Source organism: Pseudochaenichthys georgianus, unplaced genomic scaffold, assembly GCF_902827115.2.
Source record: "Pseudochaenichthys georgianus unplaced genomic scaffold, fPseGeo1.2 scaffold_671_arrow_ctg1, whole genome shotgun sequence".
In the NCBI taxonomy this organism is placed as follows: Eukaryota; Metazoa; Chordata; class Actinopteri; order Perciformes; family Channichthyidae; genus Pseudochaenichthys; species Pseudochaenichthys georgianus.
The window spans coordinates 63269-69579 of NW_027263225.1; the positions used below are offsets into that span (position 1 = coordinate 63269).

Genomic DNA, 6311 nt, shown 5'->3' on the forward strand with positions numbered 1-6311 from the left:
CAACTTTAGCTTAGCCTAATCGATCCGATCTCCATTCAGAAAACACGCATTTAAAAAAAGAATAGCCTGCCGTCTTGTCTGCAGACTTGTCAAAGCATTAATTCATGGTTTTTACAAACCGGTTTCAGCAGGCCTACGAGTTACTTCGGCATCATTTTTAAACGTGAATTACAATTTAATCACGGTAAAATATGTTAATTTTGTTGTAGTTGGTAATATCTACCATAGTATTTACATGGAGATAAGCCCCGAATATTCGCATCGCTCTCGCTCAGATACAACTTTAGTTTAGCCTGTCCAATCTCCATTCAGAAAACATTTAGGATATATAAATACGGGTAACATACCTAACACATTTTTTAGTGATTTGTGTCTCTCTTCTGTTGGGGAAATTAAATTACAACATCCAATAGAAAAATGCATCTGAAACAAGCTCAAATACCTTAATGAAATTAATCCATCAATTTTTTTATTATAACTTTAATAAAATGTTATACCTGGAATCACAATACAGGGCCAAAATGAAAACCAGGAATAAGAAGAGATGAATTCATCTCAATAAACATGTGAAACTAAATCCCAGGTTTGAAGGGATTGATGTGGAGTGAAGTCAAGTGGCAGGCGGTACGTGGTAGACTGTGCAGCAGTAAAGGGTGTTGTCTACTCTAGGAGATGCTGGAGAGAACGAGGACATCCCAACTCATACCTGAGGACTCCTCTGTCCTCGCGTGTCTCGCTCGCGTCTAAGCTAAGACGCAAGGAAAAGACGGAGTGCGTTCATGTCAGTTTTTTAAATACTAAATATTCTCATAATGCTAATATAGCAATGAATGCTTGAGGTATACCAAACAAACATAAACAACATAAATTATTCCTGCAGTTGAGTGTGCCCAGTCAGGTTTTTATATGCACAAAAGTGGTGGGGCACGAACAACTTAGAAGCTTCTGGTGCTTTTTTGAACAAGTAAACAAATAGCTGTAGGCTATCCATGGCTCCGATAGAGAGAGGGGGGGTGGGGTATAAGGAAAACCAACACATCCTCACTCCCAGGTCTGCCTATGTTGACGTTATGTCAAGTCCCCTGCCAGCTTTTTCCAACGCAAGGGGGGGGGGCCTTAGAGTCCATTTTCAACGCAAGGGGAGGGCCCTTAGCGTCCATTTTCAGCTTTCCGTTATGCACTCTCATTTGAATTAAAAGTAAAAAAAATTTTTTTAAAAAAAGTGAAAAAAATTAAAAATGAAAAATATTACATTTTGCATACTATTACTAACAATAGTAGTAATAATAATTATAATCAGAAGAAGAAGAATATAGTTGAAATAAAATAAATTGTAATTGTGGTTGAATAGCATTGTCTGCTGCATTTATTTGATCAATTTAAACGGTAAGTAACGTTATTATGTCAGGTGCGCGTGACCTGTGCCGCTGCACATTCATCCTCTGCAAGGTGCTTACACAGCAGTCAATGATGGATCAGAAAATGGTTAAAACAACCAGCCCTTATCGCCAGCATACACTGCATCTACTGCAGGTAATAACAGTTCAGATCATGGGGACATTACGTTACTGTCGTGGACACTAGTCCTCCTGCCCGACTCGCCGGCTTTGCCCACCTCGCCCACAGAGGCGGAGCAGCCACAGCCGTCTTCGTTACCCCAAACACCGCCACCCCTCGGCGGCCCGCAAGTGCCAGAGGACCTCGGCAAAACAGAGCCTGCCAGGTATATTTAAAAAAGTACCCAACTCGCCTGTCCAGTGGGGTAAGGTGCTCATTTTGCAGCTCATGGTTTCAAAACAGAGATTGGCTGGAATATTCATGTACAAAAGATGCCATCTTCTGCTATGCATGTAGAAATTTCGGTTCAAGTAAGTCAGATGCCTTCACCACAACTGGCTACAACAACTGGCGCCATGCTCTTATAGGCTACGTGATAAGGGACTGGGAAGGCATAATCAAGCAAAGAGCACATAGATCCATAGATCTCTTAATGTTGCTCTCAAAGTGCACCAGATTGATGCTTTTAACTTCAATATTTAAAAAAAAATCTTCCCGGGGGAAGCATGCCCCCGGACCCCCCCCAGAGGAGGTGAGGACCACCATAGAGGGTGTTAGGTACACTCCCCATTTATAAAAATAGCACTTTACCACTGCACCCTCTCTAATCTCAGATGCACTCTTACGGCCCGTCTACACTACAGCGTCGAAAGCTCCAATCTGCTCCACTCTGCCCATTCACTTTCAATGGGGTGACGTCACGTAGCCGTGCTTTTTCGCCGAACTGAATTGTGGGTAGCAGAGCGAGGCGTCTCAGGCGACAGAAGTTGAACAATGTTCAACTTCTGTCGCCTGAGACGCCGGAGTAGCCAGCGCCAGCCAATCAAATCCCGTTTCCCAAAATCTGACAGCTGAAGCCGTAGCCAATCAAACCGCGTCTAAGCTGGGAGAGATATCCCGCCGTTCATTTCTATATTTCAAAAAAAGTCGGAGGAGAAACTAACTATCGCCGTAGCAAATCACCCGGTTTTGTATGACCAGACCCTCTTCACCTACCGGGATACAAACCGGAGGAACCAGGCATGGAGGGAGGTGGCAGAGACAGTGGGGAAACTGGTAGGTTTTCGCCTGTTTGGGGAGTTTATATATATATTGCTCGCATAAAATCCCCGGGGGTTTTTGCTTTGTATGTTGGGGGCGGGAGATTCATGTGATTGGTTGTTGGTCGTGTTGCTTGAATAAAATCCCCAAGCTCCAGACACGCCCAGCTCCAAGCTATTTTTGGAGCTGTAGTGTGGACGCTCCGTTAGTCATTTTGTTCTGGAACCGGGCCTGCAGCAGAGCAATAGCCTATAGGCAAAACACAGACGATCAACAAAAGATACGACATAAAATGAACTTACCAAAGCTGCAGTAGATGGTCAACTTCATTCATTTTCTTTCCGTTGTACTGATTTTAATCACTATACGCTGCTCTCTCTCGTCTCCTCTTCACACTCTACACTTTTCACGGCACACGTACTTATCAGCTCTCTGAATTATGAGATGACGTTTTGGTGGGTATGGCAGCACAGTGCCCCTATGGTGATAATTATTTTGCTGCACACATTGAATAGAAAAATACTCTGAGCATGCGCAGTGTAGTTTTTACAGTACACGTTCATTTTAAAATCAGAGAGAGGGGCACATCACATCACAGGGCCACATCACTCAACACGGCTCACTGTAGACACTAATTAGAAGAACGCGGACTAAAACAGCAATGTGATGACGAATCTGATGAATAAACATGATCTTAAAATATATATTATTAACATATATTTGTTTTGCATATTTTGGGAATTATTATTTGCATTACTTTCTGCTGCCCCTAATGACGAGTCGCCACTGAGTGTGCGGTGAGTTCCTGTTTATTTAGTAGCATGTTATTGAATATTTATTTAACATAGCTTATTTTCTGAACAATGAAATTCATACAATAAAGATGGACAAACGGAAAAGTCTCCAAAAAGTTGAATGAAAAGGAAAGAGGAGGGTGACAAATGTGGTGCGGGGCGGGGGCCTGCTCACAGGTGAACGCCGCACAGGTGGAAAGAAGGAAGGAGGGCAAATGTGCGTCCTGAAAAACCAGTGGTTGGCTGTCGGCGCCGTTACTCGGGCTCGCGCTCCTCCGGTATGGCACCCAGCTGCGTGGGGAACTGCGCGCCGCTGTTCTTCCTCGCGGTTGTTTTCGATGCCGCCGGGCTGGTGGTGCTGCTGGTCGGGATTTTCGGCAACCTGAACGTCGAGGGCCGCTTCTACGGGGATTTCCTCATCTTCACGGGCTCCGTCGTGATTTTCCTCAGTCTGCTGTGGTGGGTTCCGTGGTACGCGGGGAACGTGCAGCAGTATGCGGAGGGACAGGGCTGGTTCGCTGGAGATCAACTTTACGCAGTGGGCCAGGAAGCTGTCCGAAAGGCTCTCCAAAGGCGGCATGAAGCCTCTGGGAGCGGGGGGAGGAGAAGAAGAAGAGCGTGGGGGGCGGGAAGGAGATGAATGGGACTGTGCGTGCTGCACCGTGTCGAGTTACGTGGGAGACCGGCAGCAGTGGAGCCGTGCCGGGTCAGGGCAGCACGAGTTCTGATGGATGGCCTGAGCGCGCTCCAGCTGACCGGACCGTGGAGCTGGGGGTGCTGAAGAGCGGCACCGGGGCTCTAGCAGCAGGGGGCAAAGCCGAGAGGCTGCTCTGAGGAGAAGGTGGGTGTCATCACGAACACACGTGCAGAGAACGTTTGAGCGTTTGAGCCAAATAAATAAAAGTCCAAGCTGACAATTGTGTTAACTTTAAATAAATATATGCCTGCATGGGATAGCTACTTTTGTGACAGTTTTAAGGGATATTAATTTGTATGTATTATAGACAAACCCATGGGGTTGGTTTCAAACGCTTCATGACAGATAATTAATGATACATCCTAAGAAATGAGGTGTATTTCAGTGAATTCTTGTTAAACTTGCCCTCTGAAGCCCTCTGCTTCCTCTCTCGCCTCCTTATTTCTTTTACCACCTAAGCCATCAGGCACAATGCTTCAGCAGTGGCGGCGCCAGTAGCTATAGCCATACCAAGAAATGGCTTAGCCCCACCTTAGCCCCACCATGAAAAATGATGTTAAAGTAAGCAAAATAAAGTCCACCAACTCGCGCGGAGTAAATTACACAGATGGCAGTTAGTCAGATTGATTTCAGTAGCCACTTGTCTGGAAATACCGAAGACCAGAAACGGTTTTGAAAACTTTTGTCACGTAAGTGATCGTCTTCTTGATAGAACATCTTTGATAATGTCTTCTGGCGTGGTCAGAATCAAGATAACGGCAACATTACGTGTTGATAGAAATCAACAAAAAACAAATATACCATTCATTTTTTTTAAATATGTCGTGTAGTAATAGATGTATTTATGTTTCTTCTCAAGAGAGTACCAGAATGTGTATTTTATGTTAGTATTTCAAAAGATCTCCTGGGGGAGAATCCCCCCAGACCCCCAGCAGGGTTGGGCTTTCAGCATGTCAACTCTTTCACCTGTGGGTAAATTGCAGGATTGGCTCCAGGTCGCCCTTTTTATTTACTACAACACAAATGTGCCTTTTTGTTTCATACAGTTCAATTTGGGTTGAGACAGGGAAATAATCTAAACCTCACGCGTGGCGTTTCACTGTCAAGGGGGGCGATATAGCGTGTATGTAATTACATTGCAAATAGTGACATGAGCCCCACCGCTGCATGGGTTAGCCCTCCATGGATTACCTACGCCGCCACTGTGCTTCAGTAATGACTGGCAATAAAAAGAGTGTGAACTACTTTGTGACAAATAATTAGTTTAATAGTGTGCCTTAGTGTTCTACACACACAATGTAACTGCATTACTGTAACGTGCACACTGCTGCTGACACTGTGAAAGCCTCTAAGCCACTGTCCCCTGACACTCACCTGCAGAGTCCGGGTCAGAGCCGGGCTTAGAGGGCGGCGGCGGCTGCCTCAGCTGAAACTCTTTATCATTACTCTGGCACACAGCTGGCACACAGCTGGCACACAGTCACCATTATGAAGTGGCTCACATTAGTGTGTGTGTGATCAGATGACCCTCAGTGACGTGAGGAATGCCCCCCCCCCCCCCAACAGGACCCTGCTCATGAATATCTTTCATAAAATAAATGTCTATCCCCGGCTCCTGTGAAAAGATCTCCAGTGGCCCCTGGCAGCTTTTCATTAATGAGCCTGACCGGTTTTGCTCACCTTTACAGATCTGCATTATTTTAGCCGTCACGTTGCTTGTGACTGGTCGGCATGCCAGACACCCGGGGCGCCAAAAGGCACAATTACATTTGACTGGAACTCAGCACTGCTTATTGATCCAGAGTGCAGCAAGTAGATTGGTTGGCCTATGCTGCCACAACTGCAGGCTCATATAAGTGTGAGTCATGCGTGCTGTTTGAGATAGTTAACTTTACGAGGGCCCCGCCTGAGTCCCTAGGTCTCACCTGGCTTATGGTCTCACCTGGCTTATGGTCTTAGATATGGGATGTTGACGTGGGTAAGAACAGACTGTGTACTGAACAATGAGGCTGGTTCCCTACTGCACCTCCATTGGGAGCAGAACCACTCGGTCATTTCCTACATCTTGTTTTTCATTCTGTGGTTGAACATGGTGGCTTTCAAACACTAAAACTATATTCTATTCTTACATTTGCTCCCGGAAGAATCAAATGGATGATGACGTTTCACCAACGAGGCGTTTTGGGGAGTTATTCTCTGTGTTAGAGTTTTACTCGCTACAG

The 6311-nt window shown here is 45.5% G+C and overlaps 1 pseudogene; it reads left to right on the top strand.

Moving 5' to 3' along the window:
* The first annotated feature begins 3663 nt into the window (after positions 1-3663).
* Positions 3664-4231, top strand: LOC117443742 (transmembrane protein 238-like; annotated as a pseudogene).
* The last annotated feature ends 2080 nt before the right edge of the window (positions 4232-6311 follow it).